The sequence below is a fragment of the Malurus melanocephalus genome, unplaced genomic scaffold, assembly GCF_030028575.1.
Source record: "Malurus melanocephalus ecotype Western Australia unplaced genomic scaffold, MMel_1.1 scaffold_130, whole genome shotgun sequence".
In the NCBI taxonomy this organism is placed as follows: Eukaryota; Metazoa; Chordata; class Aves; order Passeriformes; family Maluridae; genus Malurus; species Malurus melanocephalus.
In genome coordinates this window covers 844,334-857,796 of record NW_026623362.1, presented here as the reverse complement: position 1 = coordinate 857,796, position 13,463 = coordinate 844,334, and the positions used below count along the sequence as shown (strand labels likewise).

General features: G+C 39.8%; 1 long non-coding RNA gene across 1 annotated transcript; it reads left to right on the top strand.

The window, feature by feature from the left end:
• Positions 1-5,727: 5,727 nt before the first annotated feature.
• On the top strand, positions 5,728-11,788 carry LOC130576201 (uncharacterized). The gene is made up of 3 exons (XR_008965643.1): positions 5,728-5,896; positions 9,601-9,694; positions 11,590-11,788. It is a non-coding gene; the product is annotated as an uncharacterized LOC130576201 (long non-coding RNA).
• The last annotated feature ends 1,675 nt before the right edge of the window (positions 11,789-13,463 follow it).

The window sequence follows — 13,463 nt, the reverse complement described above, 5'->3', positions numbered from 1 at the left end:
TATGTAATTATGGGGCAAGTCCTCCTAATATAGTTAGAGATGAGACAGGTCTCTTCAAATTACATTTCAGGGCTGATAGTTAAACCCAGGTACTCTGAATATCCACCTTGAAGAGCCCATTTATCTCTTTTCTGAAAAGAGAACAGAGGGGCCATCTGACTAAGTCCTCTAAGATGAGGGTGGCCTCAAGTTTGGTGGCCTGACTCTTGCTCTTGAAAAAGTCTAGATACCAGAAAGTCCTGCAGCTTCCCACAACTGCTAATGAATAGCCCTCCTTACTTAGCTGAACATCAGATAWAATGCTTAATAATTATTCCCAGGCTACAACATTTGATTTAATTTGGGTTGAACTTCATCCTCATCCCAGTTTAGATATATATAAAGGTAGAAGCATGTTTGAGATGGAAAAAAAAGGCCTCCTCTTTTCATCTGATCCTAAAGAATCACACTAACTTATCCTGTAAATATCTCCCATTGACGCTGCCACAGCATAGTATGCTCAGGGCAGGCATGACAGAAATAAATGAAGTCAGTTGTGCAGTAACATGAAAAAGATGCTTAAGCCCAAAACCAAGTTATTYCAATGTGCGGTAGAAATTCAGTCACTTAAACATAGGCAAGTGATGCTATTTTAGAGACCATGGGGTATTTTGAATATATTTCTCCAAGTGCAGTTGGGAAGGGCCAAGGTCTCCCAGGTTGTATCAAGTGACCCCAAGTTTTGGCCAGCTGAACTGAGCTTAGAAACCTCTATTTAGASAACTGAATTGTACCCTGACAATCATGATACTTGCATGGAAATTCAAGTCCTGGTGAAAGGTACCTAATGATTAATTACACTGTGATTACCCTTTATATGTTCAAAACATCCTTACAATTTGCATCAAGCTTTGGCAATAAGCTGATCGAGCTATGGGGAATACACCATTACCCCAGGATTATTTGGCTTTGTAACATCTGGTTCTGGATGTATCTGGTACTCCTCCAGGATGTAGAGCTCAGAGGCCAGAAATCAAGTGGTCAGAAAATGAAAAGGGGAACAATATTTAGGAAGCTTCCTGTACCCTATACAGAGGAAGAGWCAAAGGAAAATAATGGYGAAAATTTGTAATGATGGACTGAGMGCAGAAGAAAGATGATACCAGGAATGGTAAACAAAGGCAGGAAATAGCCTGCTGGTGGTGTTAGTTCTTGATTAGGAGCCCGTTAAGTTTTGGCTAGAGGGCTAAACCCAAGGAGACATTTTGTCAGCCTCGATGTGGAGAGAAAACAGAAAGACAATAGAACAATTAGACAGAGGAAGAGAGCAGAAGTGAACAAACATATTGCCCCTATTACAATGACACACAGCTAGAGCTTTGTAGCAATACTGCCCAGCTGCCTTTAGACAGAGTGAAAATGAGAAAATAAATCAAACCCTCTTTTGACTGTCAAGGGCAAAGAGAGAACTGTTTCTATTTCAGCCACTGGTAACCTGATAGCTTGCCACAGCATATTTCACATAAGGAAGTCTGTAAAGCAACATCTAAGTGTTCCTTGTGATTAATATTCCTTATGATCTGCAGCCACCTAATCGCATCCTGACCCCAGTGAGGGTCAGCTCTGAGAACAGATAGGCTGTGGGAGCAGGGTGGGCTACCAGGAGAGCATGGTGAATGATGGAGCAGCTGGAGAGAAAAGGAGGACCTCTGTTGACATGAATAAATAAATAGTGACAAACCAAAGTACTGACCTCAGGAATAATGCCATGGGTCCAGAGCTGTGCAGAGCTATTGAAAGAAGTAGGGMAATCTGTTCCCAACTTCCAGATGCACTGAATGTGGGACATGCTTTTTCCTTCAATTTAATCCCAAAAAACTACAGCATGAAATGCAGCACTATCCTGAGACACAGAACACTATTTCTGAAGGAATTCCTGGGATGCATTAATCAGTGCCTGGACTACCCAATACAATATAGGATAGGCATTCTGCACTGCACAGTAATTCACACATTCTGAACGGCAACAACGGTAATAAGCTTTCCTGTGTTTTTTTTTTTGTTCAGGAATTAGGTATATTCCCAGATATCTAACAGCCTGGACCATAAGACAGTCCCTCTCCCACCTAGCTAAACTTTGCAGGCACCACTCATCTGAGACAGATGTGWCTGAGCTGGTGAGCCATTAGATGTAGGTCTGTGTCCACAGATTTCACGTGATATTGATCCATGGCTGGATCAAACATACTATGCCAATTTTCTTTGCAGCACAGGCTCTCTCTGAATAGGCACTGGATGGTAGCCTGGAACCATGCAGACCTCCAAAACAACAGTTACCCAAAATATCTAAAACCCTTAATATGGCTTTGAGATTTTTTTTCCAATGGGACATCTTTAACTGCTTATAAGCAAATTAATTTCCAAATGATTCTATTTTCTATTCTTAATCTTATCCTCAGAATATGCTTTCAGACATTAAAGCATCCAAATCAAAGAAAAAGGGCCCAGGCACTGAAATGATTAATAATCCACCTAAAAAAAAATCTGGAAATTTGAGTGTGTGTACTACACACACTTTTTGTTTCACCTTGAAGGGAAAAAAAAGGCTCTAATTCGGAAAAAAAAAAAAAAAAAGATTTATTTCCATTTTTCATTTATGCAAATTACACTCTGAATAAATAAATCTACATAATCCACCTCCCTGCTAGACAACTTGCAGTAACATTTGCCAAGAGAAAGACAGGCTTTTCTGATACTAATGCATAAAACATGATGAATAAAAAAATTAAAACAAATCATATTGAGTAAATAGCTGATGTGCAGCTCTGGAAAGAATAATAGAGGCACTGATGAACTACTCAGGACTGTCTTGTTCAATTATTTCTAACACGTTACCAGTTAAGGGTACATTTAAGTAAAGGTTTTAATAGAGACTGTCATATCCCAAACCACAGAAATCTATAGGAATTTTTTTCCCTTTAATTTCCATGCAACAGGCATGTAGATCTCCCTACTGGAGCACTCAATAGTGTCAGCCTGCTGGTCTTGGAAAATTAACCTATTCAGCATGTAGCTGATGTGCTGTGCAGGGGCTGCAGCTCCAAGAARGCAGATCTCTTACGCTGTTTTGAGRATGTAGGAAATGCCTTCCCTAATGTGAACAAAACTAATCCTTGCTCTGTGTGTCCTGTGTCCATGTGAGATACAGGCTTGGTGACTGTAAATGTTGCTGCCAGTCTTAGGACTGCCACAGGGGAAGGATCAAACAAAAAAACACTGGCACTGTGCTCTTCAGAGGTATCCGTGGCCTTTCCTCACTTTGATTGCTCAGGGAAGATGCTGAAAGGTGACTCTTAGTCTTTATGGTCCATCCAGAAACAATCAAACTCTGATCACAATTGAAGCTTGGACACCCTCCTGCTAATTTCCCACAATAGAAAATCTATTCTGGACAACTGAATCCTTATGCTATTTTCTCTAAAGAATTAAAACAATTCCATAGGGCTGGGTCCACCAAAAGGTTTGAGCATTATAAACTGCATCACCACATTTTTRCATGCCATGATTCTCTGCAGAATTTGAAGATACCTTTTCTTGGTTCAGAAATAYAAATTCCTCACATGCTTCCTGGAGGCAGTGAAGTGTGGGTTATACAAAGCCTACAGACTGGAAGCTACCTAAGAAGACTGGTTTTCATTTTAAAAATCATAATTTTAAAATAAAATAGGTCAATCTGAAACAAATTTTGTTCATATTTCCAAGGTAATTTCTAATTGCTTCAGATAGAAACTTATTTTTCTCATCTTTTTAAACAAGAGCCAAGCTCCTTATTTAATGACAAAATTCCAGGAACCCCAAATTTAAAAATAAAATTAAATAATTTGAGGTTTACAAGAAAAGGAAGAGGATTTGACACTACAGATTTTCGTGGCAACACAAGATTAAGTTTGGCTAACTGGTGATACAGGAATACTCAGCTCCACAGGTGGAAAATGCATAGGAGGCCTCAAACCTGAGACTGATACTCGTCAGACTCTACATCTGTAAGACACTACTGCAGGAGTCCTTGATTTTCCTTGTTTCACTGTGCAGATTGGTAAGTACAGATTCTTCTTTTCATGGGCACTCCAGAGCTTCCTAACCAGCAGCTTGGCAAAGAAGGAAGAGAAAAAGGGGTGGAAAGGACTGTTGCATCTTTTCTCTACAGATGTGTGGGGAAAATCTATGAAACAAGTTCAGGCTGCTTCCCGCTTCAGGGATACTTGAAGCTACTTGTCCATAGGAGTTTCCAAGTTACATTRTTTCTTGGATAATCTAGGTGCAACTGAGCATCGCATTATTCCCCAGTGTGCTACAGACCTCATAGTTTAATCAAGTTCTAGGTTAGGCAAAGACTAGAGGGTTTGAACATGAGCCTTAGTTACTGAATTATCATGGATTGTTGAAAGCTTTTGATATGACTGACCCCTATCTACTTTATGATTTTATSTTGTACTCTCTTAGAGCAATGTATCTGTTATTCCAAAATGCACAACTTGCTAAAAATCCCAGGTAAGTTATAACTAGGTTTCACATACTGATTTATTAAACTAGAGTTTTCATAATTTCACAGTCTCCCTGTCAGTCAGTCCTTCTGTCACAAAAGACTAAAATGTGACCGCTCAGTTAGACCTTTCACCTGGCAGAAGGGCTCATTTCTCACCTCACCTTACCTGTGGCTGCATGCCAGAATGTGATTATGCTGGGCTGGAACTCAATGATATAYGAATTCCCACACAAGTGTTTTGTTCCTTTGTTTCAAGGACACAGTATAACCCAGCTGTGCAAGTCATTGCCTTGTGAATCAGCTTCTCACAGWGCAAGGAAAAAATCCCAGCCTCTCCACCAAACTGGAAGTATTGTTGTAAGGTGATTGCTGGGAGAGAAGCCACCGGTGCTGCCATGCACACAGACTTGTTCAGGCTAGTAAGTGCTGAACTTTGCCTTCGTTGAAATGAACAGCATCTAGATTTAAGTGAAATGAACACACTTTGGAATAATAAAAACCCGTCGCATTTCTACTTTTCATGCAGCATCCTAAACTTAGTGAAAAGCTTAGTCAAACCCTCTGTTTCAAGCTGCTTGCTTGGTTCTCTGATGTGATGGACAAGGAATTTRAAAGATAGCGAATTAGTTTGAAGTTCTCACAGAAYCAGTTAGGYTGGAAAAGACCTCTGGGATCATCGAGTCCAACCTATGACCAAACACCACCTTGTGAACCGGACCATGGCACTGAGCGCCACATCCAGGCGTTCCTTGAACACCTCCATGGAAGGTGAATCCACCACCTCCCTGGGCAGCCCACTCCAATGTCTAATCACTCTGTGAATTAATTCCTCCTAATGCCCGACTTAAGCCTCCCCTGGAGTTTTGAAACACTCTGTTGAAACGCCAGACAGAAAAAAAACCCTAACACCATGACTTATAGATCAAGGACAGAAGGCTGCTATTCGATAGGTTTTGCCTGACTGCAAACCAATAATGAAAGAATGTGTAGAGCAGCAGCAGCGGCCCGTGCGGTTTGGCCTGAGGTTGCAGTGAACGAGCTCGCTGTTCCCACAGCACTGTGGACAGAAGCGACACTTCCCACTGGGGTACCTGAGCACACGCTCCCCGCACGGGTACCCGAGCCCGGCCCGGTCCGCAGCGGTCCGGGAGCGGCGGGCGGGGCCGGCAGCAGCGGGAGCGGGAGCGGCAGGGCGCAGGCGCGGGCCGGAGCCGGGCTCGGCAGCAGCGCAGGCGCGGCGGTGGCCGCGGGATCCCAGCAGGCTCGAGGGCGGTGGGRCGCGGTGCGGGCCCAGCATGTCGGAGAAGAAGCAGCCGGTGGATCTGGGGCTCCTGGAGGAGGACGACGAGTTTGAGGAGTTCCCGGCTGAAGGTGCCGGGCGGGAGCGGGACGGGACGGGACGGCACGGCGCGCCAGGCCGCGGCCTGCAGGCGGGAGCGGCGGGGCCTGGGCCGGCCGGGGCGGGCGGGAGCGGCCATGGGTCTGGGGCGCTGTGGGACCCCGTCCCTGCCCGCGGGTCCCCGCGGCTCCGCTCTGCGGGCACCGCTGTGCTGTGCTGCCGCTCCGCAGGGCCCGGCGGAGCCGCGCGGAAACCTCCGCGGTGCCCGCGGGTCCCTGGCCAGCCCTCGCCGGGGCAGGGGCTGCATTCCCGGCACAGCCGCGGCCCAGCGCGATCGTGGTGCCCGTGCACGGCTCCGTTCCGGTGTCACTTCCATCGCGCTGGAAGTGCTGTGTCATTGTGCGAGAGAGCTGGGAACAAGCGCGGGAGAAATTTGCTGCTTCTCGGCACTGGAGATGAGAATCYTGAGGGAGAGAAGGGATGAGGGCTGGAAACATGACGCACAGAAAGGTGGAAAGATATGTGAAAAGGGAATAATTCGCTCTGTAGTTACTCTGAATATTTTTTCAAGCACAGATAAATTGGTTTGGTTTTCATACACTGAATGAGGAAGTTAACTTAAGTAAAACAATTCAGTGTCCCTTGACAGATAGTCTTGGAAACATCCTATTAGGGCACATAAGTGTTTTATGTTCTCAGTTTTGGGATTGTCTCAAGCTGCATATCATGAGAAATGATACAAGACATGATGAATGTAACGTCAGGATTTTTTTTCCTCTGATGTCTTTATTGCATGTTATTTTTCTGTGGCCTTACAAGCCTTAGGTGTTCTGAATCCTTCAGTACTGCTAAAATTAATATTTTTGTGTGTACTGGTAGAGAAAATTCATGACATGGTTAAGATAATAGCTAAAGTAAACTTAGAAGACTGTCCCGTCTTTTTCCTAAGTGTTTCCTAAACAGGAAAAGAAAGTTTATCTTATTTAATGTAAATTAAGTATTCGCGGTAGGGGAAGTGTCTGAAACTTCTGGACCTTGGATTGGCCAGAGCAYTGAATTGCTGTTACAGAAGGTGAAGTTAGTTTTACATGACTCTAGCTGTGCTGCTAAAACAAAGTACTGTGCAGGTTTTCTGGGTAGAACAGAAACTTATTAAAAAGTGACCATCATGAGGCTTCTACATATTCTTTCCTGCAGGAAATAAGAACCTCTGAAGGGGCCCGTTTGAATCCTCAAGTGAGGTCATGGTTTTGAGATGTTGAATGTTCAGACCACTTTGACTGTTATCTGCAGTACTTAAGAAAGAACTGTGATAACTGGGCTCAAACCTGTTCTTAACTGTTGTTCTTTCAAATTAAAACTTTCAAATTAAATTAGAACTTTGTGTTCTATTACCCAGTTTTTATCCAAAGGAAATTAGATAATGCACATCTGTGTTAAGGGATGAAAAGATGAGCTTTTGGGGTTTATTCCAACCTGCAAATTTACTTACATAACTTGATTTCATAAATTGATTATCAAAACCAGACATGCCCAWTTTTTGTAGGATACTTTGAAGTATAGTATAAGTATAGTACAGTAAATGAAAATATATGTAAATTAGTTGCTTAAGAATCTTTTGTACAGTGCATTTCAGAATATGAAAATGTAATGTGTAAAGTGATAGAGCTGAGGAGAAAAAAAACCCTGAAATCCTGAAAATTGGTTTTTGTTTCCCAAGTGCAAAATAAAATAATCAGTGATCAGCATATAAAAATACATTTTTAAGGAGTCCTGCCATGACAAGGTTATAATTTTGGTGTATATTAGTAGTACTTAATAATACTTACATTGGTAGTGGACTCTGAAGTGATCTTAACACTTTCAATCCCAGATAATGCTTTACCATTTTTTACTTTTGTTTGGTCACAGGCATATACTGTATGTAATAACTGTATTATACAATTCTGGAGTAATAGTATCAATATGCTGATGCTGTAGGATCTAATCCCTATGATGATGAGAATGTAATTAAAGCTTTACTTTCACTCTCTTCCCCACCCCAGCGTGGAASATGACTTGGGCCTTTCTGACTTCTCTTTAGTCAGTGTGATTTAGAGCATCTTTTTGCAGTCTGCCCAGCTTTTATGACTGAAGCTGCTGTTTTTTGTGCTGGATACAAGTTACTGGGAGATTTTTTTTCAAGTTTGTAGTTCTGCTTGTATGCTAGTAGATAGAAAAGTTTGACTTAGTGTTAATCTTAAATTGGTTTGAGCTTTGTTTTTTTTGTATCTTCAAAATCCACATAATTGGTATATTTTTTTTTTATTTTGACAAAAAAAACCAATGGAATATAAATTGTCAAAKACAAAGCTTATTGCAGGTAGTTTTAAAATACAAGCCCTTCTGCTTGAGCAACTAGCAACACAACTAAATCCAAATAATGCATTTTTATATTCTGCTTTTTTTCTTCACCTTTTCTTTCCAGTTTTTTTTTTTTTTTTACTTTTGCTCTCAGAGCACGATTTCTATGCTCATTCATCTTTTCCCATTATATAATTTATTTGAGTAGAGAAATTTAATTGTAATGCCTTCCACACATGTGTCTCTAATCAGTGACAAATGGATTTTCCTGTCCTGGTGAATCTCATATATTAATTTTGTGGCCTGTCAGTGTTAGAAAAAGGAGGAGAAAATGCAAAGACCAGTCTTCATYCTTAGAAAGTTAGCTGTTTGCACTGAATTAGCTTTTAATGTTTTACACCACTAACTTTCTTCCCTGTTCTCTCCATACGTCCATCAATGTTTAATGTTACTTTAGGCCTTAGTCCTCAAAGCTTTCTGTGGATGGGCAGCAGATGGCYTATTAAAATGGAAGGGGAAGAACAGTGTTATTTCTTTAATACACTAACAGACGTTGAGAAATATAAAGTTGCAAGTGTCAAAATTAAGAGGGCTTCTGTTTTTTTAACATTTGAAAAACCTTGTGATGTTCAGTAGGAGTAAACTGAGAAACTAAAAAAAAATCAAGTAAGCCAACTTACATTTTCATAGGGATGCTTAACCTTTCGCTTTTATTATTTTTCTAAACCATTTAGTTTGATTTCAGTTTTTTAATAATGAACATTAAGTGTGTGATCAGTAATTTGTCAAGGGTGATATGCCAGATTACTTTATTATAGGAAAAATATAAATAAGGTTGGTAAGTGGACATRAAGTGTTTCCTTACAAAGGCAAGACAGCTTCTGCTGTCTTGGGAACCCAGAAATAGCTTGTTAGAGGTATCAACTGCTTTTTGCAGATGCCTGTCTCAATTTGCCTTTGCTTCTGCCTCACAGTTTTTTGTCACTTATCCATAGACTGCATCTGATTCGAGGGAACTGAGAATGTGTCTGTGTTTTGGCAAAAGCACSTATTTACTTTTTTCATCTGAAAAAAGTACTTAAATACAAATCTGGAAGGATGGTGCTACAGTTCATCCATACATATGCAAAATATCTCTTAGGAATATTTAATGTTGCAAGATATGATGTGAAGTGTTAAATGATTTTTTTCACCAAGTTTCATTTTTGTTGTAATTCCAGAAACTGTGAGGTGTGTTTTAGATCTGTCACATACACATATGAATGTGATTCATACTTCTCTGTTAAATTTACCAGAAGTCTGCCTTGCCCTGTGGCTGAGCTACTCTGTCAGTGAGACATGGTACCCAAAGCAATGCAGCATACAATATTTAGACCTGCTTTTCTGTCTTTAGATTGGACTGGTTTAGATGAAGATGAGGATGCACATGTCTGGGAAGACAACTGGGATGATGACAACGTAGAAGAYGATTTCTCCAATCAGTTAAGGTAATTTTATTTAAACTTGCTTTTCTAAAAGACAGGTAAAATATTTAAAAATGGAATTGATTAGTTAATGTCTGCAAGTTTGAAATCTGCTTACTTTAAATAAATAAAGATCTGAAATGGAAATAAAGAAAAGCTMTACTTTCTGCTTTTCTATTTAAAGCCTTTTAGAACCAGACTTAAGGATTACAAGACTCTGAAGTACTGRTTGGCATTTCATCTTGTAATAATTGTACTGAAATATGCCTTAGGACATTGTGGTGGCAGCATTTTGCTCTGTTACACAAACAGYGCAAAGATCGCTGAAAGCTGAGATACAGTTGGCACTTTCTGAATTTAACATGAGTGGATCCCTTTCTAACCATTTTTCTATGTATGTGTGAAAGTTCTGAATTGTACACTCTAGATTAATGGCAGGCATCWGAGATTATCCCTTTGTGCTATGTGGTGTGCAAAGTATGTTACAGTCTTATGTCTGTACTTTAAAACAGCTGCTGTTCTTTGTCCAAATGGGCAAATTTTCTGGAGATTAGTGATTTGTATTAACATTAAGGTTCTTTCCTGTGTGATGAACATACTGTTTATGAGCAACAACAGCAAAGTAATTGTTAATTACACGCTTTAAAAAAGTGATAGCAATTTGGGTACCTCTAAACCAGTTGCTTAATCCTCTTTGTCACTTGTAGTTTCAGTAATCCTTTACTGACGCATAATTATAACTTAAATTGTTTTGAGCATTCAGAACAAAGCCAGATTTTATAATTAATCTCTCAGTATGTTGCATGAGGAGCAAACTGTCTGTAATACAGCCTGCTTAAACAGTTCCTGGGTTGATCTCCCTTGTACTCCAGTGAAAGCAATTACTTTTGTAKCTTCTGCATAAAAAATCAGTGTAGTTATTTCTTGCATGGTTGAAAGGCAGTTAAATGGTAATGTTGGAAAACAGATTGTTATGTAATGAAACAGACTTTCAAGAAGTAATATAATTCTTGATGGRCATAGTTGATCTAGACAAAATTTCCATAACTGGCCTTAATTTCAGCCTACAGTATTGGTGACCATRTAGTGGTTTACAGTGTTGCTTGGTTGTAGCATGTTTCTTTCATCTCTAGAAAGCCAATTCTGCAGTTGTCCCCTCTTAAAATCCTACTACCAAATGTGCAAACTAGCGCAAAATATTTTTAGAGATTTGTACTTTTATATCTAGATATACATATGCTAAGACYAGGGGATAAAACAGGATGCACCCTGGCTGCTGTGCTCAGAGGTGGGTGAGAACAAAAGTAGTGGCAGGGCAGGAGTGATAGCTAGTTCCTGACTTGCTGTCCTGGCCACAACTAAGGACAACAAAGCAATCATTTCCCTCAGAATTGTTCACTGCATGGTGTATTGCACCAAAACTTAAATTAAAATTCCAGAGTGAACTATTTTAAAAACAAAGAAAATGCTTACAATTATTGTGGAAAAACATTCATTTAAATCAAATAGAATAGTGAGCTTGCTTGAGTTAAGGATATCTTGAGACTAACTGTGTAAGGTAATATTTTTGTCTTATTTTAATAAGTTTGGAGTTGTTGCAGGCTCACAGGTGCTGCTTCGTGCCATATGGTGTGTCAGAGGGCAATAACTTAAAACAAATTAAATCACAAATTAATTTGTGATTAAAACAAATACTTGAATTTTTCACTGAGTAGTCACTTGTAATGATCTAATATAAGCTGGAGTTCAAGAACTACAGAGTACGTGAGGTTAGGATTATTGGTATGAATCAAAAAGCTGAATTACGTTGCTATTCTAAAATTTATTGTATATTGTGTAGTATATTTAACTTTTTAAAAAATCAAATATCAAACAGGATTGTATATGTGTCTCAATACATCTGTCTCTTTTCTATACAGAGCTGAATTAGAAAAACATGGATACAAGATGGAAACATCATAGTTTTTGCAGAATATGGAGTGGTTTAACACTGAACTGTGGATAGACTTTATTGAGAAAAGAAGATGGAAAATGAGAAGACACACTTAGTTCGTTATCTGCTTGGATTTATTATTGTTTTGTATGAAAAATAAAGTTTTTAATCTTAGCCGAGTCATACATTTAGCCTCTACTCACCTGGTACCTTGTATTTTGGTTCTGAAATGTTTTGTGTGGTGGAATTCATGGCCCTGYCTAGAATGCCACTAGTGGTCTGTGTGTGGCTGATGCTCTTGCACCAGCTCTTGTCATGGGAAGCTAAATACATGTAACCAAATGAAGACTAATGAATGTTGCTATCACAGGTAATAAAATACGTATGTATTCCAATTAAAATGCAGCAGAGATAGGAAGCAGTTTTAGAGAGTGATAAAGCTTGTTTTGCCTCAACATTCTATTTCGTAGTAACATGGGGGATTTTTTTCTTAGTTATTTCCTGTGATTGCTCATTTAATAAAACAAACTTCAAAGAACCTTGCAACAGCAAAAATCCAAACTCTCCAATCTGGTCCTGTCATTTCTCAGGACTGTTAAAGAGGAGACTTCTCTGGAGGTGAAAGAAGTTCTTTTCCTGCACTTATTTGAGCTTAAGAATCTGCTGAAATTGYTTCCAATTTGCCAGTTACAGCAGTTCATCTGTATCACACAAACAGACCTGCTGAGAACGGAAATCAAACTTTCAACTCATTTCATGGAGGCCAACAAAGATTTGCCAGAAAGATATCGCAGTAGTGACTGGATTCAATTACTCCCTGAACTAGAAAACAGAAAGTGGAAATTACCACACCTATTACCACTTCCATGAACGCTCCCCAAAGGAGCTGTTAAAGCTGGTGTATGCAGAGGGAGATGGCAGCCWTGGCTCCAAATTAAATTAGTTTTGTTTAATAAAGGGGCAACTATAGTTAAAGACTCACGGAATTTGAAGGAGCTACTTGCTTTTTAGCCATTCACTAGAGAAACAGAGACTTAATTATTCCTTAAAGTGAGCTTTCAGAATGAAGTTRTAGTTGATGGATATGCAGTTATTTAACCTTGTTAGCTAAATAACTGAGTATCTTATAATGACATTTATTAATGCAAAATGTGAGCAAGTTTACCCTCCTCCAAATTATTAGGTGGTGGTATTTTAATTGTGAASGCAAGATCCTCCGTGTCCATTAGTGCTTTCTGACTATACCTGTGTAAGGACTGAGAACTTCCATTGCTATTTGAATAGTTCTGCAAAACTAAATGTTTCAGATAGTGTTGGATATTTTTAGTTTGTCCAGTTCTGTGCTTCTGGGCAAAAGAAAGGGAGGACTTTTCAAGTAGCCCTGCCCTAGAGTAATTTAAATAGTTCACATTGAGATGTGTGGCTCATGCAGCGCAGTTCAGTAGAATACAAAGTCCTGGAGTTCATCTTTTGGTACATAGCAAATGTAAAGTTTTGCCTTTTRAGTGGCAAATAGCAATACAAACATCCTCAGTCTAGTATTGAGAGTTCAGGAAAAAAGTATGCTGAATATAGTTCTGGGATTGCTGGTGTTACTAACATATTGGTTCTGGGAAGTTGAGTTACACAGCTGACCAAAAGAAGGTGACAAAATTGTGGAGATACCTAGTGCAACCTGGATATGGACAGCTGCTTTCCATCACAGCACTCTGGAAACCTGACCAAAGCACYTTTGTCCCATTGACGGCAAGCAGCATCAGGAAGGCTTGGAGATGGAAAAACATCTTTGCCTCAAGAAGGCTGTGTTTGCTGAGTCTCAGTTGAGTTGGTACCTTTATATTTTCCCTTTTTTTTTTTTTT